This window comes from Pan troglodytes, chromosome 14, assembly GCF_028858775.2.
Source record: "Pan troglodytes isolate AG18354 chromosome 14, NHGRI_mPanTro3-v2.0_pri, whole genome shotgun sequence".
Taxonomy (NCBI): domain Eukaryota; kingdom Metazoa; phylum Chordata; class Mammalia; order Primates; family Hominidae; genus Pan; species Pan troglodytes.
The window spans coordinates 37086982-37113543 of NC_072412.2; the positions used below are offsets into that span (position 1 = coordinate 37086982).

A 26562-nucleotide genomic window follows, 5' to 3' on the forward strand; every position below is an offset into this window, starting at 1 on the left:
CAGAAACATGTTTATTAAAGTAAATTTGCACTTCAGTGAGTGGTTAAACAGGCTTAAAACCAACTATGGACTTATAGTAACAATTGAGACAGAATCAGTACACTAAAATGTATTTCCTCATCTCTAAAAACCATGAAGAGAACACAAAATTCATAAAACAACTCCCTAAACACTCTGGAAAGTTCATAATAGCAGGGATGTCATAGAAAAGCCAAAGATTGAAGAATGAACAATATAGGAGTGAATATCCTTTGTTTCCTTCTACTTTTATCTCCCATCTTTGACCATAGATGACCTCCGTGTAGAAACGCTCATCAGGTTCAGAACATAAATCCTACAAGAGAAATACTGTCTTTTTGGCCATAAGACCAAGAAAATGCAGCCTTGTGAATATAAGAGTGTGAAATAAAACTTTGTTTATATTTTCTTATATGCATTTATTTTTACGTTCTCCATGCAGTGGTGTGGTGGCAAAAAAGCCAAAACCCTGAGAGTGAAAAGTATATTTCTGGCCTGAAGAATCAGGAAAAGAAGACATGAGGTCTAAAGAGGGAGGGAATGATCCATTTTTTTAACTCTGCTCTTTCTCTTGACATGTTTCTCCACTGGTGGCCCTGATATTCCTTTTCATAGCCAGAAAGAGAAAGTGTAGGGAAATTCTTGTAAAGGGAAAAACTGGAGAAGAGGATCTCCTAACTCTGTGTATGAACTAACACAAGACCCAAGCTGACTCGTGTGCTGTGTATGTGTGGAACAGAACCGAAGTAACACCAAAAGTTTGAAAACTGAATTCAAATTAGAACTGCTGTACACAGAAGACAAGACAGAATTTGTATTCTGGACATGAATGGATTGATTGTCTACTGAAACAACAATAGCAACAAACACAACCTCTTCCAAAGTATATTAATGGGATGCAGAGTCTTACAATATAATGTGCAAAATATCCAGGATACAATCCAAAATTAGTTAATATAAAAACAACTAGGAAGATATGACTGGTTCCCAAGGGGAAAGACAGTCAAGAGCTTCTAAAGCTAAAATTATCCAAGTGCTATAATCATTAAGGTTTAAAATTATTTAAATTTTAAAGCAACCATTATATCCTCATGTCATTAGATAAAAGTAAACTCTATTTCAATGCATGAAAATATAGAATTTTTCAACACAGAAATAGAAAGTGGAAGAATTAATCAAGTAAACATAATAAAAATTGAAGAGCAATCAGGCATGATGGTGTGTGTCTGTAGCCCCAGCTACTTAGGAGGCTGAGGCAGGAGGACTGCTTGAGGCCAGGAGTTAGAGGCTATGATTGTGCCTGTAAATAGCCACTGCACTTCAGCCTGGGAAACACAGGAAGACCCTGTCTCTAGAAAAAGAAAAGAAGAGGAGAGGAGAAGAGGAAAAGGAAAGGAAAGGGAAAAGGAAAAGGGAAAGGGAGAGGAGATGAGAAAGGAGAAACGAAAGAAAAAGAGAAAGCAAAGAAAAGGAGAAAGGAAAGGAAGGGAGAAAGGAAAGGGAAGGGAAAGGAAAAGGAAAAAGGAAAAGGAAAGGACCTGATAAGCGTTTCTACATGGAGGTCACCTATGGTCAAAGGTAGGAGATAAAAGTAGAAGGAAATAAAGGACATTCACTCCTATATTGTTCATTCTTCAGTCTTTGGCTTTTCTATGATATCTCTGGTAGTACGAACTTTCCAGAGTGTTTAGGGAGTTGTTTTATGAATTTTGTATTTTGTTCACAGTTTTTAGAGATGTTTAAGGAAATAATGACCAAAATATTCCCAGGTTAGTTAATACTCAAATTTTCAGATTCAAGAAGCTCAGCAAACCCCAAATATGATAAACTCAGAGAAAACAAAGTCCAGATATATCATAATTAGCATCAATATCTTGAGAGCAGCCAGAACAAATAAGTAACATATTACATTTAGGGGAATTATGATCTAAACAGTTTGGAGTAAAATACATATAAATTATAAACTCTGAAGTAACCATCAAAAATAATACAAAAAGAAAGAGACAAAAAGCTAATAAATTTAAATAGAATACTAAGATGTTCTAATAATGCAAAAGAATGCAGAAAAGGAACAGGATTTTAAAAAAACAGCATAAGAAATAAAGGTAGAACCATATCAATAATTGTGTTGAATGCAAATTTTAAACATTGCAATTCAAAGATATAAGATGTGACCAGGTGCGGTGGCTCATTCCTGTAATCCCAGCACTTTGGGAGGTGGAGGCTTGTGGATCACTTGAGATCAGAAGTTTGAGACCAGTCTGACCAACATGGTGAAACCTCATCTCTACTAAAAATACAAAAATGAGCCAGGTGTGGTGGCACATGCCTGTAATCCCAGCTACTTGGTAGGCTGAGGCAGGAGAATAGCTTGAACCTGGGAGATGGAGGCTGCAGTGAGCAGAGCTCATGCCATTGCATTCCAGCCTGGCTGACAAGAACAAAACCCCATCTCAAAACAAACAAACAAACATATAGGGTGTGATATTTAATAATTGATCTGAAAAAGCAGGGAACCCAGAAAATATAGTAGGCTGAGTTCTGAAGGGCTAGATATAAAAGGTGAAAATTAGTAACTCAAAGAATTTGCACAGAGCAGTTCTAATACAGGTTTTATTTAGGAAAAAAAATTCCATAGCATTTTCTTGCTGTGGAATTTGGATTAGAGCCATTCTGATAGTTTTCTGCTATTAAATATATTTGGAGAATAGCCATTTGTTTACTGATTTTATTTTGCCAGTTTTCCTATAGTCAGCATAGAAAAAGAAAAATTCTGATATCATGCAAACTTTTTGTTTTGTTTTTTTTTTACGAAAAATAATGTACAGCAAAATCTAATCGTTTTTGGTTCCTTCCAACCTAGATTTTAAGCAAATAAAAGTTTTCCACCAACATCTGAGCAAATAAGTCATTTCCATCCATTTAAGTTCATTTAGATTACCTAAATGTCTTCCTCCTAAAAGATGAGAGATATTAATGAGGCATAAAAACCTAGATAGTCTGATTTATCTTTCTGTAAATTATTCTTTTCTCCTAATTTTAATGCTCATAATTTTCAATGATAAAGGGGAACATATGCTTAATTATTCTCCCACTGTTCTCTAAATTATTGAATATTTATTAATGAATACATTTTAATTAGAAAATGCATTTTAATTTTCTCAAGAAATAAAAATTGGAAGAATAACATTTATTTCTTCCCTTCTTACACAGAAGCTGCTACCCTAAATCAATACTTTCTATTTGCATTTGAGCGCTACATCATCATTCTTTTGGATGCATGACTTCGTTCAGGGAGCTATTTTAAACTCTTCTTTGCACCAAGAATTTATACAGATTAAATTTTTTTAAAGGGTTACATTTTTAGGACTAAACTGAACTGAAAATTTAACCTTTTAAATTTTATTCATTTGCAGGGAACATTATCTGTTTTAATGATGTAATCTCCCATCTGCTCGCAAATATTAACCTTCATTTATGACTAGAAATGCAGAATTAGAAAAAAATGCCATTTTCCCATTCTACATAGTGCATTCTTATTTCACCTGAGATACAATTTCAAGAATTGAAAAATTATAATACAATATTTCTCTTTTACCACAATAACACGTTGTGGGAAAATGCATATCCATTCAAAGATTAAATTAGGAAAATAACTTCTGAAACATTATTCATACCCTATATCTACTTTTAACTCAGATTCCTATTTTCAAAAGGAATAATCAGAGAAAAGGAGTAAAGTTTAAGATCCCGATTCTATAGATATCAGTCCTTAATCTGCCACTTATTAGTTGTGTGACTTTGGGCAAGTTATTTCATTTTTTTCTTGCATCAGATTGATAATCTGTAAAGGGGGAATATGACAGGACCTGATTCTTAACGTAGTTATAATGTTTAAATTCATTAATAACTGTAGGCACTGAGAATCCTACCAGACACATAAAAAATGCTGTAATAATGTTTGTTTAAATACTATCAATCATTTCCAAATATCTGTCTTCAGACAGGCTTCGGTCCACATTGAAGTTGACTCTACTATGGCCAATGGAGAAAAAGTACATTGATATTAGTCTTTTATAAAATTGTATTTATTTGATGGAATTTTTATTTGTTATGAAATAGTATGTTTGCTTATACCATTTATGTGATTTTATGGCCTTTTATGGACAATAATGCCAGTAGTAATCGTTATTGTTATATTATGTGTTTAATATTTAGGAATAAATAAACAGCTGTTACCCATAAGTCATTTTCTATACAGTATCTACAAGTTTATTATACCATGAAATGAAAAGTTTGTAAAACTTTGAGCTAGGAAACGCCAATTAATATTTCTCTAGTGCTATTTATTTTTGCAACAGCTCTAATGCAGTAGTAACACCATAGTTATCAAATCTGAAGACCTAGGTTAAAATTTATTTTTATCACTTACTTTGTCACAATAAGCAAATAACTTAGCCTTTCCTAATTTAAATGTTCTTACCTTGAAAACAAGAAAAATATATTTCTCCTTGCAAAGAATAACTGGTATAGGACTTGGCCTCCCAACAAAAACACCTATAAAATTTGATGAAATACTGTGTCATTATTTTGACACTGAAAAAGAGGCAGTTTAGGACCATTATCCTTGAGGAAAAGAAAAACAAAAAGGTGAGCTCCCAGACTGCCCTACAGTTGCCCTAGTTTTCTGCCTAAGGGTGATTTACTGCAGGGAGTAGAGCAGCAAGATGGAACCAAACCCAAAGTCAAAGTCCAGATTTGCAGGCTATGGAGGCCGCAGGGATTTATAAGACAAAGTATCTGAGAAGGGGAAACTGTTGAGGGAAAGGCCACCTAAAAGTCTGTATGGAAGTTACTCAGTCCTTTGTCAATGGATAGGCTTGAAAAGGCAAAGAGCAAAGCACTGTGGTTTCTGACAGAGAATTGTTGCTGTGGGACAGAGAGATGAACAGTGAAAGGCCAGCAGGGTGAGGGACACTGGAATTACAATTCATCCAGAATAAAAAGAAATTATTCAGCATATTGGACTTCAATTGAGACCCCAGAAAGACTATATGTTTTAGTAAAAACCACATCCAAGAGTAAGGGCCAAGCCATAGGACTAAGTTGAAAAGCAAAATAAATATGCCCTAACAACAAATAAATTCATATCTGTCCCAGTCTGCTTTGTGCTACTATGATAGAATACCACAAACTGGATATTTTATAATGAGGAGAAATCTATTGGCTTATGGTGCTGAAGGCCAGAAAGTCCTAAATCAAGGAGCTGGTATCTGTCAAGGGCCTTCTTGCTCTGTCATCATATGGTAGGAAGAAAAAGAGAGGGTGAGAGAGACAAATTGAGAGTAATGGAAAAAACCACAATTACTTTTGCACCAACCTAATAAAAATCCCACTCCCTCAGTAATAGCATTAATCCATTCTTGAGGGCAGAGCCCCCATGGATGAATCACCTTTCATTAGAATCCATCTCCCAAAATTTTTGCATTACAAATTAAGTTTCCAACACATACCTTTTGAGTGACACATTCAAACCACTGCAATGTCTGACTGCACTTAAATAATCCATCAGCAATTTATTAGTTAAAAGAAAAAATAACACTCTTTAAAGGAATTTTACATTAACTACACTTTCTACAATTATCACACACAATGTTCAGCTTATACAATTATTAAATGTGCAAAAAAAATTGAACATGTAATCCATGGTTGAAAGAAATAGCAGCACATAGTAGAGTAGTCCTCCTTTATCCACAGTTTTGATTTCTGCAGCTTCAGTTACAGTACAATAAGATATTTTGAGAGAAAAGAGAGGGACCATATTCATATAACTTTGATTACAATATATGTTTATAATTCTATTTTATTGTTATTTTTGTTAACTTCTTACTGTTTCCTAATTTATAAAATTAACTTCGTTATAGGTATGTATGTTTAGAAAAAAACGTAGTGTATGTATGGTTTGGTAGTATCCACGGTTTCAGTTATCCACTGGAGGTCTTGGAACCTAACCTCTGCTAATAAGGGAGGACTACTATAATCAAACCTTAGATCACTCAGGTATTAGAATTAGCACAAGAAAACTATAATTCCTAAAGCTGCTGTTATTAATATTTTCTAAGATTTAAACTATGATGATAACGAATAAAAAGATAAAAAGTATGACAAAAACCATGAAAGTGTAACAAATTTAAAATGTAATTATTCTCTTATTCCATTTCTGCTACTATAACAAAATACGGAGACTGGATAATTTATATAAAACCAAAATGCATTTCTTAAATTTCTGGAAGCTGAGAAGTCCGAGATCAAGGCACAGATAGATGTGGTATCTGTTTCTCATTGATGGCCTGTTTCTCATAGATGTTCATGAGGGTCTTGTGCTTATTTTGGTACTGACTTTGGTTTTGATGTCAAGGTTAACTGGTCCCATAAATGAATTGGAAAGTGTTTTCTCCTCTTCTGTTTTTTTTGGAAGAGACTGTGTAGGATAAATGTTATTTCTTACTTAAATACATGGCAGGATTCACACATGAAATCATCTAGATCTAAAGACAGTTTTTTCAGAAAGTTGTAAACCACGAACTCAATTTCTTTGGTCATTAATTATATTTGACCATGAATTCAATAGTTGTAGCTGTATTTATATTGTCTATTTCATCTTGGGTGAGTTTAGTTTGTGGATTTTGAGGAATTGATGAATATTATATAAGTCGTAGAACTCAAAAGTAAGAAAATAAATAATCTTCTAGAAAATAGAACACCTTACTAAAGAAGGTATACAAAAGGTATACAGATGGCAGTAACTACATAAAAACATATTCGACATTCTTCGCCATTAAGGAAATTCAAATTAAAGCCACAATAGGATAAGACTATACAGTTATTAGAATGACTAAAATTTTTTTATATACTATGTTAGTCATTTTTCATTTTCTATAAAGAACTACCTGAAACTGTGTAATTTATAAAGAAAAGAGAGTAATTGACTTACAGTTCTGCATGTCTGGGGAAGCCTCAGGAAACTTAACAATCACGGCAGAAGGTGAAGGGGAAGCAAGCACCCTTTTTCACATGGCTGCAGGAGAGATCGAGAGCAAATGGGGGGGGGGCTACGCACTTTTAAACCACCATATCTCACAAGAAATCTATCACGAGACAACACTAGGGGGCATGGTGCTAAACCATTAGAAACTGCCCCCATTATCCAATCATCTCCCATCAGGTCCCTTCCCCAACATGTGGGAATTATAATTCTACATGAAATTTGGGTGGGTACACAGAGTCAAACCATATCAGTAAGATTCTATTTATATAGCATTCTAAAATGTTCAATTCACAGTGATAGGTAATAGGCCAGAGGTTGTCAGGGCTTTAGGTTGGGGAGAATGTCATGTCTATAAAGGGGTAACATTGAAAATTTCTTTAGAATTATGCAGCTTTTTGTGTCATGTTCATATCTATCTATCTACCTATTTATTTACCTATCATAAACTTTATAAACATAAAATTAAAAAATTACTTGATTGATAATATCTGGCATGTAAGAGACCATGTGTCATTGAAAGAAACTGGATGAATGGTAAATTGGGGCTCACTGGACTATTTTTGCAACTTTGTGCAAGTCTAAAATAATTTTAAAAATTTTTTAAAGTTTAAAATAAATTACCTAGAAATATATAACATATATAATCAAAGAAAATTTGATGAGCTCATATGCTATATAATGTGCAAAAGTGCTTAGCCAAAAGAAACAGAAAAAAGAGATAGAGTGGGATGGAAGGAAGGAAGGAAGGCAGGCAGGCAGGAAGGGAAGAAGGAAAGGAAGGAAGGAAGGCAAAATTAGCCCTTTACAAAAACCAGAAGAATGCTTTCCTTCTGGTCTTAAAAAACGAAAGCTGCCGTGTTGTGCATAGTGCTACGTAACAGAGAATTTCAGACACTCTCTAGAAGCTAAGAGAGACCCATCATGGGCAGTTACCAAGAAAATGGGAACATTAATCCCATAAATAGCAGGAAGGAAGTTCTGCCAACAACTTGAAGGGTATCAGAAGGTATAAGTTAGATAAGATTAGGTCTCCATTATGACTACCTCCAAGTCAGATGATTAGTAACTTAATCCCTGGAGTGGTGTCTCATCAGACACACAGGCCTCATTCACATTCAAGGGGAGATGATTACACAGTATATGCATGTCAAGCAGTGGGCATCTTGTGGGGTGTGGAATGGTGCATTGTAGAATTGTATCTCCCAGAGTAGGAGACTATTACTAATTTACAAAATGGTTGTTTAGGTTGTTAAACCAGGTGTCCTCCATTCCGTACTTTTGAAATTCAGTTTGGGAGCTCATTAGAATTACTATTCCATACTTCTTAGTAAGTGAATAAAAGTTTAACAACAGTAAAGTGAAAAAAAGATATCTATGTATATGAGCTATGAGAAATAAAAAGAAACTTTAAAAAAACTATGAACAATTTAACCTCTCAAAGAGTAGACACAGACTTTTAGAAAAAAATATTTTGCTACAAGTAACAACATAAACACCTGTGTGTCAACTACTCATGTAAATCCATTCTTTTTGATTTTGTGAAAATTTATAACTGGAGAAAACTAATTTTCTTCAACACTAGTTATGTTTCTTTTTTTGTTATAAAATTTTTTTTTCTAAACTTTTCTTAGTTTCTTTTAGTCTATTCCATAAATACTTTCGGGGTATCTATGTTTAGATAATTAGGTGTATGAGCAGCATAAAAGCAAGTAGGACACATATTTCAGTAATTAAAATGAAGATACTCCTAATAATATAGTTGCAGATGGTATATATCTGGCGTCCCCAATATTCACTATCTAATATACATGGTCCATGGCCTGTTAGAAACTGGGCTGCACACCAGGAGATGAGCAGCAGGTGAGTGAGCAAGCAAACCTCTATCTGCATGTGACAGCTCCTCATTGTTCACATTACTTCCTGAGCTCCGCCTCTTGTCAGATCTGTGGTGGTATTAGATTCTCAGAGGAGCGTGAGCGCTATTGTGAACTGTGCATGTGAGGGATTTAGGCTGCACACCTCTTATGAGGATCTAATGCCTGATGGTGTGTCACTGTCCCCCATCATCCCCAGATAGGACCATCTAGTTGCAGAAAAATAAGCTCAGGGCTTTCATTGATTCAACATTATCGTGAATTGTATAATTATCTCATTATATATTACAATATAATAATAATAGAAATAAAGTGCCCAACAAATGTAATACGCTTGAATCATCCCAAAATCATTCCCCTATCCCCTGGGTCCATGGAAATTTGTCTTCCATGAAACTGGTCCCTGGTGCCAAAAGGGTTGAGGATCGCTGGTGTATATCATAGACAATTCTAGTGAAAATTGTGGAATGATGATTGTCCTAGATTCTTGTTAGGAAAATCTACATAAAATAGACAGAGCTGACCTCTGCGCCAGTGATGATTAGTTGGTTAGTAAATGTGGGCTGTTTGGGAAAGGAATTTATCTTGGGGTAGGTGGTTTTCTCCATTGAGACAATTTCAAAGAGCTGACAGCTAAAGACTGTTTGCCTGCAGCAGTCTCAGCAGCTGAGGGAATACATCTTTCATTCTTGAAGTATGGTCTGTGTAGTACATCAAAGTGGTTGCTACAACAAATGTGTATTATGTCATCTACATAATGTCAGTTTCAAATATTTGGAGGAAAAATACCCACAAAATTTTATATACTTTCATGTCTTCAGTTAAATGGTTATGATTAGGTTGCCTCTTTTTGTATGGCATGGTTCTACACCCTTCAACATCTAGTTGTCTTGTGCTTTAATTTAGCTACATCCTTCTTAGAATATTTTACTTAGAACAGAAACATATTGGCCTAATCAGTGCAGAATAAAAAACACTAGTATTGATTGGCCATTCTTATTTTTCCTAAAAGTAAATTCACTTTCTCATTTTTAAAAGCACTGCTATTTTTTCATATGTAGGTGAAGGAAATAGTCACTTTTAATAAATTAGTACATCACTGATATCTTCCTATGCCTTTTTCTTAAATATCCATATACATCACTTTTTTCTAAACAGTCATACACATGTCAACATATTTGTAGATTTTTTATTCCTTTTAAAAATAAAATTAGGTCATGTGCACTCTAATTTGCAACTTTTTAATATCACAAATAATATATAAATATACATAAATGAATGTATTTCTAATATTTGTATAACATTTCATTGTATAAAGATGCTGTCATCTATTATATCTTGCAGTTATCCTGTGGAGGCTGTCTCATATTATCTTGATTATAAGCAATACAGCATTGAATTTCCTAGTACTTAGGTTTTTGCACATTTGCTGAAGAATCTTGATGTACTAGATTAGTAGATGTAAGATTTCTGGTCCACAGGAAGGTGCATTGCCCTAATCATAAATATTTTTACCAATAACAGATACCAATTTAGCTAACTTCACCAGAAAAATACTTTATCAGAAGGCTACTATGTGGTTCGAGCATTATCAGGAATTTTAAAGAACCAAGCACAGAATAGTCAGAAAATTAGAAAAGGCAAGGAACAGCTAATGTCCCATCACAGGTGTGTGCATCTTTTGAGACTTAAATGATATGCATTTCATTATCATGCTGAATGTAAAATGTTATGAATATTAGGGCTAAATGACAATGAACAATCTTGGCTATAGCACTGGACTTTTAAACCCATTACTGCCACCGCAAATGACCTCTCGCCATCCTTACATGTTGTGTCAATTCTCTCAGGGTTCAGATTCCTGGATAGGAGTTTCAGACTGGCTAAGGCTCAATCATACTGCTCTTGAATTTTTTTTTTTTTTTTTTTTAAGATGGAGTCTTGCTCTGTCACCCAGGCTGGAGTACAGTGGCGCAATCTCAGCTCACTACAATCTCCACCTCCTGGGTTCACGCCATTCTCCTGCCTCAGCCTCCCGAGTAGCTGGGACTACAAGCACCCACCACCACACCCGGCTAATTTTTTTTGTATTTTCAGTAGAGACGGGGTTTCACTGTGTTAGCCAGGAGGGTCTTGATCTCCTGACCTCGTGATCCGCCTGCCTCGGACTCCCAAAATGCTGGGATTACAGGCATCAGCCACCGCGCCCAGCCACTGTTCTTGAATTTTAAGAAGGGACAACTGCTTCACTGAAACTTCTCTGCAGGAGTAGAGACTCTGGGTTCTCCACTATGAAGAAGCCCATTCAAATATCGAGAAGCCTAAAGTAAATTCCTCGAAGCATACACACATTTTTAATTGTAATAAATACCATCATTTTATTTCAAATAAATTATACCAATTTTAATCCCATTTACAGTAGAGAGTATATTTTCCCAATAAGCATTGACAATGATCAATTTTTAAACTATTGCTAATGTGACAAAAAATAAAAATTATCATGTTGCAATTTGGATTTTACTGATTAGTTACCAAGGTTATTTTATTTTATTTGGGACAAAGTCTCATTCTGTCACCCAGGCTGGAGTGCAGTGGCACGATCTTGGCTCACTGCAATCTCCGCCTCCCAGGTTCAAGCGATTCTCCTGCCTCAGCCTCCTGAGTAGCTGGGATCACAGTCACCCACCACCATGCCCAGCTAATTTTTGTATTGTCAGTAGAGACAGGGTTTTGCCACGTTGGCCAGGCTGGTCTCGAACTCCTGACCTCAGGTAATCTGCCTGCCTTGGCCTCCCAAAGTGCTGGAATTCCAGGCATGTGTCACCGTGCCCAGCCAAGATTAATATTTATATTAAGATTCTCCAGAGAGAAAGAACTGAGATATATACACACACACACACACACACACACACACACACACACACACACACAGATGCTAGGTAGATAGATAGATGATAGATAGATAGATAGATAGATAGATAGGTAGATAGATAGATAGATAGACAGACAGATAAAGAGGGTACTTATTGATTAGTTTTTGAGATTATGGAGGCTGAGACGTCTCATGACAAGCCATCTGCAAGCAGGGAGACCCTGATATGCCATTAGTGCGGATCCGTCCAAGTCTGAAGGCCTCAGAACCAGAAAAGCTGATGGTTAATCCTCAGTTTGAGGTCAAAGGCCTGAGAATAAGCTGGTGTGTGTAAGCCCTGAAGTCTGAAGGCCAGGAAACTTCAAGTTGTTGTTTAAGGACAAGAGAGAAAGAGTGTATCCCAGCTCTAGCAGATAGTTCAACATAGTTGCTTTTCCTCAGTTTCTGTGATGGTGCCCATCTACTTTGAGGGCTGCTTTTCCCCATGTAGTCCACTCAGACTCACATGCTAATCTCTGCAAAAACCCTCACAGACACACCCAAAAGTAACTTTAATAGGGTTTCTAGATATTCCTTAATAGAGTCAAATTGACACCTCAAACTAACCAGCACAAAATCTTTAAATTTATTTTAAAATACTGAGCTTCCTAATAATGAGCTAAACGTACCTATTTTTGTTGTCATTGTGATATTTGTATCTATATATTATGTGCAAACTTGCTTTCCTTTGGTATTATATGTATCGCTATGTCATTTAAACTTTATTCTTTCTAAAACTTTAAAACATTTTCTAAATACAAATCTAATAAATACTCAATGCAAACAACTTGGCAGGATTGGACAAGAGCAAGAAAAAAGTAATACACCAACCATCTACTTTTAACACGTAGATGTATGTACTTCCAGTATTATGTTAAATTGTTTATACCTTTTGTGTGATTTTTCATTTTCCACTTCAAAATCTAGAATGAACATATTTTATGTGATTACATATTCTATGATTAGTTTTAATGACTGTATATGAGCATAGTACTCTATTTTCCACATACACTTACCATGACTTCGTCGAAAATCAAGTCTTAAAATTTAGATATTTTTGGCAAAGTGTGATTCTTATCTTTGTAAATATAGTTGGTAGGTTTTTTTTAAAGAAACTTCCTTAGAATTATATTGCCAGTATATTCTCTATCCACAATACATGAGAACACCTGCTTTCACACACCTTCTCTATTCAATAGAATATACAAAGAATTATAACTCTTTATAAATTATTTCACTAGAGGAAACAACTTAAACTTTTCCACTTATTTTGCAATAAAATACTTGTGTGTTTCTCTGTCTGCATTTAGGTTGGATACCTAACTTAAAAATTATTTACAATTGACGCATGATAGTTGTACATGTTTATGTGTTATAGTGTGACGTTTCAACACATGCTTACATTGATAACGATCAAATAAGAGTAGTTAGTGTGTCCATCATCACAAACCTTTATCATTTTTTTGTAATAATAACTTTCAAAAACCTCTTTTGTAGCTATCTTGAAATATACAATACATAGTTATCAGCCACAATCATGCTGCTATGTAATAGAACACCAGAAATTATTTTCCCTATCTAATTGTAACTTGGTAGCCACTGACCAACCTCTCCCTATCTTTCACTTTCTCCTCCCTTCCCCATCCTCTGGTAATCACTATTCTACTATGTACTTCTATGAAATCAGCTTTCAAAAATTCTGGGTATGAGTGATATCATGTAGTTTTGTCTTTTTGTGACTGGCTTATTTCACTGAACATCATGCCCTCCAGGTTTATCCATGTTGCTTCAAATGACAGAATTTAAGTCTTTTTTAGAGCTGAATAGTATTCCATTGTGTATTTATATCATATTTTTTAATCCATTCATCCATTGATGGACACTTAGGTTGATTCCATCTCTTGTCTATTAGGAATAGTGCTGCAATAAACATAAGAGTACACATATCTTTTTGACATATTGATTTCCATTCCTTTGGCTATATGCTCAGTAGTGGAATTGCTGGACCATATGGCAGTTCTGTTTTTATTTTTTTGAGAAACTTCTCTACTTTTTTCCATAATGGCTTTAATACATTTACATTTCCACAAACATTATATATGAGTCTTCTTTTCTCCCTATCCTCATCAGCATTTTATTTTTTGTCTTTTTGATAATAGCCATTCTAATTGAAGTAAGGTAATATTGCATTGTGGTTTTGATTGACCTCTCCCTGATGATTAGGGAGGTTGAGCATTTTGTCATATGCCCACTAGCTATTTGTATGCCTTTTTTGGAGAAGTGTCTATTCAGATCTTTTGCCCATATTTAAATAAAATTATTTTTATGTTTTTGGTATCAAGTTGTTTCAGTTCCTTATATATTGTATATATTAACTCCTATTTTGATGAATCATTTGCAAATATTTTCTCCCATTCTGTAGGTTTTCTCTTCACTCCTAGGATTTTTTTTAATTTTTTTGCTGTGCAGAAGCTTTTTAGTTTGATATAATCACATTTGTCTATTTTTGCTTTTGTTGCTTATGCTTTTGAGGTCTTATCCAAAAAGTTTTTACCCAAATTATTGTCATGAAGCATTTCCCCTGTGTCTTTTTCTAGTAATTTTATAGTCTTGGTTCTCATATTTAAGTCTTTAATTCATTTTGAGTTGATTTTTGTATAAGGTGAGCAATGAGGGTCTGGCTTCATTCTTCTGTCTATAGATATCCAGTTTCACAGCACTATTTATTGAAGAGACTGTATTTTCCCCAATGTGTGTTCTTGGCACATTTATTTTACAAAATCAGTTGGCTGTAAATACGTGGATTTATTTCCAGGCTCTATTCTATTTCATTGGTCTATGAGTCTGTTTTTATGGCAGTGCCAGCCTAATTTAGTTATTACAGTTTTGTAGTATACTTTGCAGTCAGGTAGTGTGATGCCTCTAGCTTTTGCTTTTTGCTCAAGATTGTTTTGGCTACTGGGAGTCTTTTTTGTTCCATATGAATTTTAATATTGTTATTAACATAGAAGATACAGCTCAAATTTCTAAGAAATAGCCTTCTTGCCTGGAAATATTCCCACTTCCTTTTTCTTTCCATAGTACATGATTTTTTAGGGATCTTTTGAAAAAAATTATTAGATTTTACCTACAGTTGTTTTACATATTTGATAAATGATGGACTTAATAAATAACTACAAGTGGTAACAGATCATACTGAGGAAACATTTAGAAGATATAATTTGAGATTTTATACTTTAGAGAATTTTAATTTCAGAAGCACAAAAAATAGACTGTTCGAATATGAACTAGGTGATTTTTTAACTTTAAAATAGTTTTTATTATACAAAAGTTGTCACATAATTGGATATTTCTCACTTTGTACACAATTAATCTCCATAGAGAGACTGCTTAAATTCTCATCTGGTGGTGGCAAGCATGAAAATTTTAACAGAATAGTAGTGAAAATGCCTCAGGGATTTAAGTTGAAAGCAATATATTGGTACATGGCTTTGCACCCAATATTAGGAATGTACAAATGTCTTTTATTAAAAAATATGAAATAAATTATCTGTAGGCCTGGACAATGACAGCAGTAAGCCATTATGTATTTTGTCAACTGAAACCAGTAGTGTTTATAGTGGTTTCTTAAATATCAGCCAGCCTTTTCTTCAGTCATTTTCTCCAACTGACTTCTCTGAAGCTATTGGTGAGGAACACTGCCTTGAGCTTCTGTCACAGTTCATTAATATAGGTAAAGCAGTATTCTAGGAATTAGAACATGCCACCTCTCATACCACCTCTCATTCTACATATTGCACCCATTCTAGGGTCCTTCTCTTCTTCAGGAATTTTTGTGACTAAAATTTCTGCTGTAGTTAACAGAGAGGCCACCCAAAAGCATCCAATAAAACAGTTTTCACAAACTTTGTTGGATCAATGATTCCTTTTCCCACCATGTTCACAAAATCTCTGACCATAGCATCATAACCAACTTCTATAGAATTTTGCGTAATTTTCTTGACTATAAAAGATCCTTCAATACCTGCATTTTTAGAAATTGTCATTGCAGCAATTTTGAATATTCTTTTAATTTCTATACCGACGTTTTGATCTTCACTAGCTGGAGTCAATGAGTACAAGGCTGGAACGTATTGAAGCAGGGCACAGCCCCTTCCCAGAACAATGCTTCTTCAACGGCAGTTATTGTAGCATTAAGGGATCTGTAACTCTGTCTTTCTTTTCATTCACTTTGACATCACTTGTCCCACCAACCTTCAGCACAGCTACTCCATCTGAAAAGTTTTCCAGCCATTCTATCAGTTTTTCCTTTTCGTATCACTAATTGTGACATCTAACTGCTCCATGATTTCTTGAATATTTTTTTTTTCAATTTGAGACTTGTCACCTTTTCCTTTTAAGAGCATAGCATAATCTTTAGTCACAATGACCTCTCCAACTTTACCTAAGTCATGAGGCTGCACATATTCAAGATTTAGGGCCAAGCCCTCGTCTCCAAACACTGCACCACCAGTAGCAATAGCCAAATCTTTAAGCTGGTTCTTTCAGTTGTTCATCAAATCCTGGAGTTTTGACTGCTATAATGTGAAGACCAACTTTTAGCCTATTCAAAATGAATGTACTTAGAACTTCTCCATCAATATCTTCAACAATTATAACCAAAGTTTTATGGTGAGCATTGGCAACTTCAAGAGCAGGTACAATGGACTGGACACTAGAAATTTTCTATTCACTCATTAGAACATGGGCATCCTGGAATTCACATTTCTAGCCTTCTGGTATATTAATAAAGCATGGAGAAATATATCCTCAATCAAACTTCAGGTCTTCAATAATGTCTAATTCATCATTCAGTGTTTTTTTCCCTCCTTTACTGTGATGGCAACCTCTCTACAGTCTGTCTCCATTTGTAGAAATTGTAGCAACCTGAGCAATTTCTTCAGGGGTGGTCACAGGTTTAGACTGCTTTTCAAGTTCAGCAATTACAGCATAAACAGCTAGCATCTCACCTCTCCCCATTTCCAATAGATTAGCACCTTTACTAATCTTCTTGAAGCCATCCTTGGCAATAGAGCATGCCAGAACAGTACAGTGGTAGTGTCATCCCCAGCCTCTTCACTGGTGTTATTGGCAACATCTTGAACAAGTTTAACTCCAATATTGTTATATTCATCCTTTAAGTCAATAGATTTTTCAACAGTCACACCATCTTTTGTTACTTTGGGATTTCCACAGCTCTGTTGAATAATCACTGCTCTTCCCTTTGACCCCATTGTAATGGCTACAGCATCGGCTAAAAGGTCTGCACCTTGAAGCATTAAGGCTTGGGCATCTATACCACATTTTACATCTTTAGCAAAAGCCCAAGTGAGATGAGGGGCCAGTACCCTGGACACAGTTCTCATCTAGTGAAAGACTGTGAGTTATCGAAGCATTTCTGCAGAGTGGTGGTGGTGAGTGAGAAGAAATAGGTGCTTTTTAGCGCAATAATAACAGAGTGATATAAAGAAAGAGGATTAATTTAGATAATTAATTAGAATAGCTTGATATGAAAGTATTTTAGGAAAATTTTTTTTATGTAGAGTCATTCTAAAAGTGCAAATTAAAAACTCATTTACATTTGGATACATACCATACATTGTCAGTATATGTCATTTATTAGTCTGAAAATCTATTTTTTCTTTATAAGCAAATGGTCTGTTTTTATTTAATATCAAGTTTTTTCATTTTCTAATATTTTCAATTCTGTCAGATAAAACAGTATGTGATAATCCACATGTTTTTACTGTCATCACTGAAGCTTACTTGCTAAAAACAATTCACCACAGCTTATATAGAGTTTACAATTCAGATTGTATGCGTGAAAAGAACTTACTACCTTCTCCACTCAGCTTTTCCTTTAAGAAGATTGTTAACCCAATCCTAATAAGGAAGCTGCTCTGTGCATTTACAGGGAGAAAAGGCATGAGTTTCCTTGGCAACTGGAGCCATGTGCAGTCTCTCAGAACAGCTCCTCCTACACTCAAGTTTCCTAGGTAGCAGGCTGCATATATTTTATAAAGACAATGGGATAATGGGACAGTTATTACCCTGTTCAACCTTGCATGTGAAAAGCTTCAATGGGAAAGATGCATTTGCTATAATCACTGGCAATTTGAGGGAAGATATTAATTCTATAATGAGTTTGCTTCCTCTTTCTAATTCAGGTTTAACAGTTTAATTCAAAGTCCAAAATATATTAGGTGTTTGCCAATTTTTTTTACAGGTGAAAATAATTACTTTCCCTTCTACTTCACCCTCATCAGCCACTACCAAATTAGCAGCTAAAGTTAAATGTGAGCTGTAGGTGAGCACATCAAGGATAAATAGTGGTTAGTTCATAGTACTGCTCTGAAGCAGAAAAACTAATCCTTAATATTGCATGAATGCAAGAGACCCAACTTATCTGAAATTGACTGCAAAGGGTCACAAAATCTTAAAACATCTAAAGAAAACCTGTCTATAGATCTAGAAAATATTAGAAGATATTAGAAGCATGGATAGCCTAAAGGACATAGATAATTTTAGTAAACTAAAACATTAAAAGACAAAGTATTGATAAAATTTATTATATACAGTCAATACACAAAGTTTTTTCTGGGCTGAGTGGTGAGATAGAGAAGTTAAGTAAATGCATTTACATTATGTAGATTTCTCTGTTTTTCCAGCATAAGAGCATTTAAAAGACATCAAATTAAAGAGCAGCTGTGTATTATTATTAAATGTGGACAAAATCTTCCGGCAAATTAGGACTCTTTATAAGTCAAATATTGTTTTAAAATTATTGAAACCTTTTTAAACTCTTAATTTTATATAATAGCAACTCCTATTCTCTGACATACAACTCCTATTCATTCACAAGACAATTAAGTCTAATTATCTATTGAGTTGCACAAAGAAAAATACGATTTATATGTAATTAATCAGCTCTGGAACATTGTGAATTTTAAATTCTGTGCAACTAGAGGAGTACAGATTACATTGTTTAAACCTGTTTTGCTGAATACTTAGCAGAGCATCTTTACAATTAGAACTTAAAGGGGAAAATATTACAAAATACTCTTTCGAATACTCTTCTTGCAAATTAAATCATAGGACATTCTACATATGACTATTTTGGAACCAAAAAATAAGACGGATTTTTCAAGAAAAAATTGGGACATTAATATTTTATATTGCTTTTCAAATATAATATTTCCTTTCCTTTGTCTCCTCTGTCACACACATGTGCATGTGTATACTCACATATGCACACACACAGATATGGACATATTCTTTTTATTCAATCATTTTTATTGGATTAATTGAAATACTGTGTTTTCCCTGAATGCATCATAGACATTTTGTCAGGTAACATGTGTTACATTACATAGCTATTTTTAATATATGTGTTTTACTCTACTATAAATTTAACATAAATTACTGAAAAATTTCTCCTCTGATGGATACTTTACTTAGTTACTTCAATTGTATACACACACACACACACACACACGCACACTTGCTTTTTGTGTTTTGTTTTTTCTGTTTGAGTGATTCCAAGAAGTGGGAATTACAGGATTTGAGAATCTGTCATGGAAAGTGATTTTGAGATTGTAATAATGGATTATAAATAATTTATGACAATAGCATAGACTTCTGGAATTTGGAACTGCTAGTTTTGCGCATAATAAGGTATGCCTAAAATACTCCATCTGCAGGTTTACTTGGCTCGCTATGCAAATTTGCTAAGTTTGATTTAGGAGCATCCTTCTTTAATTATATTCTTATTTAAAGGTACCTTCTTTTTCTTCCTCAGAGTTCTAAATCAAACTTTCTTCAACTTTCAAAAGCAAAAATGCAAAAATAATATTAAGAATAGATATTTAGTTATTTAGTTATCTAATAAGTTTTGGCTTTAATATGTGCTAGGCACTATTAAAGATTTACTGTGTTGTAGGATCAAATATGAATTATTAATATCAGTTAATTGAATGTCATGTTCAAATTTTGGTTTTATTTTCAATATAATTTTATCAGGCAATTCTATTTACATTTTTGTGGGTGTGTCTAATTATTGTACAGAGCCCACCTTCTGGCTGTTTCTAAGACATGTTTTGTTTTGTTTTGTTTTGTTTTTAACCAGGGAGATGTTTCCTATTATCCTTGATAATGTGCCATGAACATATGAAAAAACATAGAAACATGAAGAAAACAAGAAGATGAAAATCGCTAACATCTGGTTGGCTGTATAGAAACAAAGCTGATTCTGGTGAGTTACAAAACTATATATTATTTATAACTAATAACTACTTGCCTTGCAGCATAGTGATTCCAAACAAAGATGTAAGTGCAATTTAGGTACATCTTTTACTATATTTGAATTTTGTCTTATGGTGAATAATATTAAATTTGAAGCCATATTTAATGTGAACATTGTAAATACAAATTTAATTTTAATTACTTGGTTCATACATTACTACATTTAAGAAAAAGACGTGTGTATACTGGACAAAAGACATTAATTTAGTTTGGCAGATTGATAACTTTGCCTGATATTGCATACAGAATCTCTTACTTGAATGGATTACTTGGAGATTGCCTCTAAGCGCTCTTTCATCTCTAAAATACTCTAATACTTGTCTTGTAATATGGGTAATTTAAAAGCTTTTGTATGCTGCTTAACTTGTTCTTTTTAATCATGTTATTAGCTCCATTAGCCACAGATAGAACTTTTAAACCACTTGTTAACAAATCCACTGAAAAGAATTTTCTTTTTAAAAAAAGAAAGGAGATGATTCCAGTGAGTGGTTTGCAAACAGGGGAGATGCTGCCTTCCTTACAAAGCAAAGGTGTGTTGGAGACAACAGAGATCGCTCTTTTTTCACAGAGAGTCCCCATTCAGGTTCCCGCTCTGGTCTGCTTATGCAAATGAGGCATGCAAACTTGTTAATTGTTATTGACCGATGCAGCTCACAGTCTATTGGTTAGGTCCAGGAAGCAAAATGGGGTTTTAACCTGAACAGCTACAGACAGTTATGAAAGTCCAAAAATTATAGGAGTGTCTGGGTTTTCCAGAAATGCAGAATATGTGTGTGATCCTTATAGTCAGCAACTGGGTGCTTGGCTCTATTTTGAATTTAGGCCCAGTTAGCCACTCAGGATCCATCTTGAAGAACTGGCTCTTTCAGGATTCACATCCTTTCTAGCAGAATTGTTCATCTTTATTTAAAACTGTCAAAGCAATAGTCTTTAATTAGTTAAAGTTATGGTGTATCTAATACACATCTCTAAAAAGCTTGGCTGTTTTGGAAATAGTGAAGATTTCCTACAGAAAAGTGACAACTAAAATTTCACAAGAAAACCAATTCATTTGCAAATGGTGTGGAAACATGATGAAGAAACCAACAGTGTCACAGAAACAGTATTCATTTTCAAGCCTCACTGGGATGCACAAAATAGAACTTTTATTAATCTCTTATGAGATGATTAAAAACTGTCTGAAAATCTAAATGACTATAGATAACTTTCAGTTTTTACATTTTAAACTATATTCACTGGATTTATAAAAATCTTCATGTAAACATAGGCTTTACCCTCACAAAAATGTGCCTCACTTTTCTCTAATATACACTTACATACACTCCATGTCAGATACAAGGAAAAAATATTCAACTATATTTTGCTCTGCTCAACAAACACTATACAGCTTATTTTTCAACATACTAGTAAATGACATACTATTAATAACATACTATTTAAAATTACTAGTAGTAGTGTGTTAATAACATATTAACACTATTAATAATAGCATATTATCAACAAACAATTATGTCATACGTATTGAACTTTAACTCTACAATAAAAGCCTTCTTGTTTGCCATTTGCTTAAGGAAAAATCATAGGAAAAGGTGAACTATATCTGCTGAAAAATAATATGAAGTATCTTCTTTCTCAAACACGTAAAATAAACTATCTGATTAAGCATATGTATATTGTCTCATTATTTTTTAAAAAATTGTTATACATAGCTGTTTAAACTTTTCTCTAGTTTTGTTTTATCAAATTTTAATGTGTTGGACAAATACAGATAGATATAAGTAATATTAACATGATCGACAAACTATAATGATAAGCAACCATGAACCTACTTTCCAGTCCATGAACTAAAATATAATCAATAACTTACATTACCTATTGCTGCTGTCTTTCTCCTTATGTCCCTATGTATTTTATATATTTTATTATGTATGAGTGTTCTTCAAAACGTTTATGAAAATGTATATTATAAAAAAACTTGCATGAATTTATTTTTTGCATCAAAATAAACTCCTACTAACTTGTTATAACATGCTTAAATATCATCTAGTTTAAGGTACTTAAGAATAACATATCAATTTGAAAAGAGCTCCTATCAGAGCAAAATGAATTCCGTTAAAACTGAAGCAAGAACAATGATTAATTTTATAGTGAAGCTTGGGAGGAAGAAAGGTGAAGTCATTGATGCTTTATGAAAAGTTTATGGAGAGAATGTCTCGCAAACATCAACATCTTACAAAGGAATAACCCATTTTAAGAAGCGATGAGACAGTGTTGGAGATGAAGCTTGCAGTAGCAGACCATCCACATCAATTTGTTGTTCATCTTGTTCATGCACTAACTGAAGAGGACCAATGATTAACAGCCCACACAATAGCCCACGCCATAGACATCTCAATTGGTTCAACTCACATAACTCTTAATGAAAAATTAAAGCTGAGCAAACTTTCCACTTGATAGGTGCCAAAACTGTTGTGCCCCGATCAGCGGCAGACAAGATCAGAGCTTTCAATAAAAAGTTTAGACAAGCAGGATCAAGATCCTGTAGCATTTCTTCAAAGAATTGTAATAGGAGATAAAATGTGGTTTCACCAGTATGATCCTAAAGACAAAGAAACAATCAAAGCAATAGCTACCAAGAGGTGAAAGTTGTCCAGTCAAAACAAAAGCAGACTGGTCAAGAGCAAAGGTCATGGCAACAGATTTTGGGGACGCTTAAGGCATTTTGCTTGCTAACTCCCTGGAGAGCCAAAGACTAGTAACATCTGCTTATTGTGATAATGTTTTGAGAAAGTTAGCCAAAGCTTTAGCAAAAACACCCAGGAAAGAGGCAATACAGAGTCCTTCTCTCCCATGACAAGTTTCCTGCACATTTCTCTCATCAAACTAGGGCAATTGTGTGAGTTTCAACAAATTATTAGGCATCCACCTTTCCAGCCCTGATTGGGCTTCTTCTAACTTCTTTTTGTTTTCTAATCTAAAAAAATGTTTAAAGGATACACCCATTTTTCTTCAGTTAATAATATAAAAATAATAATATAAGAAAGTTGTTAAATCAGTTGTTGTTCTGGTTAAAGTCCCAGGACCCTCAGTTCTTTAGGGATGGACTGAATGGCTGGTATTATCTCTTACAAAAGCATCTTGAACTTGATGGAGCTTAGGTTAAGAAATAAGTTTATATTTTTATTCTTATCCTTTAATTCTATTTTTAATGAAATTTTGAAGTCCCATTGTGTATATATATGTGTTTTTTAAAATAACAAGTTCTGTGATACATGTGCAGAACGTGCAGGTTTGTCACATAGGTATACACGTGCCATGGTGTTTTGCTGCACCCATCAATCCATCATTTACATTAGGTATTTCTCTTAATGCTATCCCTCCCCTAGCCCTCCATCCCCCAGCAGGCCCCATTGTGTGATGTTCCCCTCTCTGTGTCCATGTGTTCTCCTTGTTCAACTCCCACTTATGAGTGAGAACATGTGGTGTTTGGTTTTCTGTTCCTGTGTTAGTTTGCTGAGAATGATGGTTTCCAGCTTCATCCAAGTCCCTGCAAAGGACATGAACCCATCAATTTCTCTTGTTAAATTAGTGAATAAAAGATAACATATTGTAGATAGTCTTGTGGGTCTGACTGCTTACTTAATTTATGCTTCCAAATCTTAATTAATGATGCTATGCTTTCAAAATCTATTCATGTTGCTCTGTGCAACTAATTTCCTTGTTGAATGATGTTTTATTGTTAATATACCACACTTTATGAACTTGAATTGCTTTTAGTTTTGCTTTATTGTTTTGTATGAAAATATGCTATTCTACATGGTGCACATAGACAAGAGTTTGGATATAGGTCTATGAACGTCACAATTTTACTGAAATTACTGGGTAAAGGGGTATACAAATATTTAGCTTTATGAGATTGTGCTAGATTGTTTCCAAAAATGGTTACAATCAATTTACATTCTCACAAGATATAAAGGAGATCATGGTTGTATTATTTGACTTCTTAATTTTGAAAACCTAGAATGTAAAAAATTATTTCTGGCTATTTTAATTTATATTTCTCAGATTAACATTGATTTTTGGCAGCTTTTCATATGCTAATTGACCTTACTTTCTCTTCTTTTGTCATGTGTTTGTATTATATTTTTTGTATTTTTTAATGATAAATAATAGTTGTACATATTTTGGGGATACGTGTGATATTTTGAAACATGTATACAATGTATAATGCTAAAATCTGGGTAAATGGGATAACCATCACCTCAAATATATATCTTCTCTTTGTGTTGGGAATATTACAATTCTCTTCTAGTTATTTTGAAATATACAATAAATTATTATTAACTATAATTTCCCTATTGTTCTGTCAAATACTAAAATGTATTCCTGCTACTTAAATGTGTTTTTGAACCCTTTAACCACCTTTCCTTCATCTCGCCCCCTACCTTCTTTTGTCATGTGTTTGGCCTACTTTTCCACTGGACTGCTTCACATTGTGTTATCTATTTTTAGCAACTCTTTATATTCTACATGCTAAAATTTTATTGGACATAGATATACACATATATACACTCATATTTTCTCCTAGTTTCCAGTTTATGATTTTTTTGACAACAAGATTGTAAACTTTTATTAGGTTCAAATTTTATCAACATTTAGACCATGAGTAGCAAGCCTAGTATCAACAGGTCATAAGGTTTCTTTTGTTTATTTTTTTTTTCTGGCATAAGGCTAATCAAACTACAGGCAAATAAGGAAATTGTTGCGTTTACATGTACAAGCCAAACAGTGCATGCGTATAAATCTTCCTGTCAGGAACCTGACACAAGGAAATGAGGAAACTATCATGCAAACACTGAATATTTGCTTTGCATTGAATGGCTTCGGGACAACTGAGAACTCCCTATACCGTAACGATTTTATAATCCAAAGCGACTGATTTATGTTCTCTAAGAAGTGCAGTGCTGCACAGGGTATTGCACTTTGAGTATTAAGCAAATCACCTCTTTGCAGACTTATTAGAGCATAGCCTTTGTCCAAAACTTTATGTAAAAATTATACTTATTGATGAAACTACTGCCATGAATTTTACATGCTCTTAAAAATACCGTTTGGTGCAGAGTATAATTTCCCCCAAATCCCTTGAACTCTGGCTTCACTCCCCCAGAGTCACAATTTTACTGAAATTATGTCATTATAAAAATGAACTTTGGTTTTATTCATAAAAAATTATTCAAGTGCTCAATTAACAATATATTTCAGGCTGGCACCTGGGTTAACATTTTGCTTATCACAGACACACATTCTGATTTTGAATCTCACAAGATCTGTTCTCTGAATCATACATTTTTGTGCCTTTCAACATCAAATGTCAGATTCAATATAAAAATAATTTGTTATGTTATTAGAGCTCAAAATCTTGATTTGTCAAAAGGAGGGAAAGAGGATTTTTGAGGACAGGGATAATTCCTTATGCATTCAACAGAGCTTCCAGCAAGCATTCCTCCTGTGCTCTGTATATTGCCTCTAAGTGCCCAGAGGGCTGGGAAAAGGCTGCAGATCAACATAGTCAATGGTCTCTTCTTTAGCACAAGGACCAGTATTGGTGGCAGCTCCTGCTTCCCTGGTACTTTGTACCCTGAGACACTGTAAGTATAGGCATGAAGAGTGGAGAGACCATGAATTGTCAGTTAATGTGACGGAACTTTCCCACCTTCAAACTTCTCTCTTTTTCTCATCTTCTCTCTCTCTTCTTCTCATCTTCTCTCTCTCTTCAACATTGCTTTAGTAGAAGACTTTCTGGCACCTTACTCTCTCCTACCCTGATTTAGGCTCTGTGTAGAGGTGCCTCAGGTATTGGGAAATATGATCAAATTTAGATGATTTACAGGGATGAAGTGGTTTATTGTGTGAGCTTATAAAAAAAGAATGGAAATATTTAAGTAGACTTCAAATCCACACATGGCATATGATAGTAAATTGAAGACCCTCACACACAAAATCTCATATGTATCTTTCTGCCTAATTTTCAAATCCAATCAGTTTTCATATTTGCTGACTATATTGTATCATTATTGTTCATTTTTACTTCTGCTTTCTATTTTTACTGACAACAGCCTACGCCAAGTTATATTTACTTCTTGCTTAGGCTTTACTAATTATATCTTATCTGGCCTTCCAACTTCCACTTTTCTTCTCTAATCCAACCTACAATCTAATGCCAAGCTAGTTTTCTCCAGCTCTAATCATGTCATTTACCTATGTTTAAAACCTTCAAATGCAACTTCATATTTTGTCAATAATGCCCTAACATTTCATTCTCATGGTAATGAGATTGAAAGGAAGATGATTTCTCTGCTGAATGACAATGT

The 26562-nt window shown here is 34.2% G+C and overlaps 1 long non-coding RNA gene and 1 pseudogene across 1 annotated transcript in view; one reads left to right on the plus strand and one right to left on the minus strand.

The window, feature by feature from the left end:
- The window catches only part of LOC129136818 (uncharacterized), a 113562-nt gene that overhangs the window by 42733 nt on the left and 44267 nt on the right, over positions 1-26562 (plus strand). The window contains exon 2 of the long non-coding RNA XR_008538779.2: positions 20016-20141. This is a non-coding gene — a long non-coding RNA (uncharacterized LOC129136818). The remainder of the gene's footprint in view (positions 1-20015; positions 20142-26562) is intronic.
- LOC740111 (60 kDa heat shock protein, mitochondrial-like) lies at positions 15532-17417 on the minus strand (annotated as a pseudogene).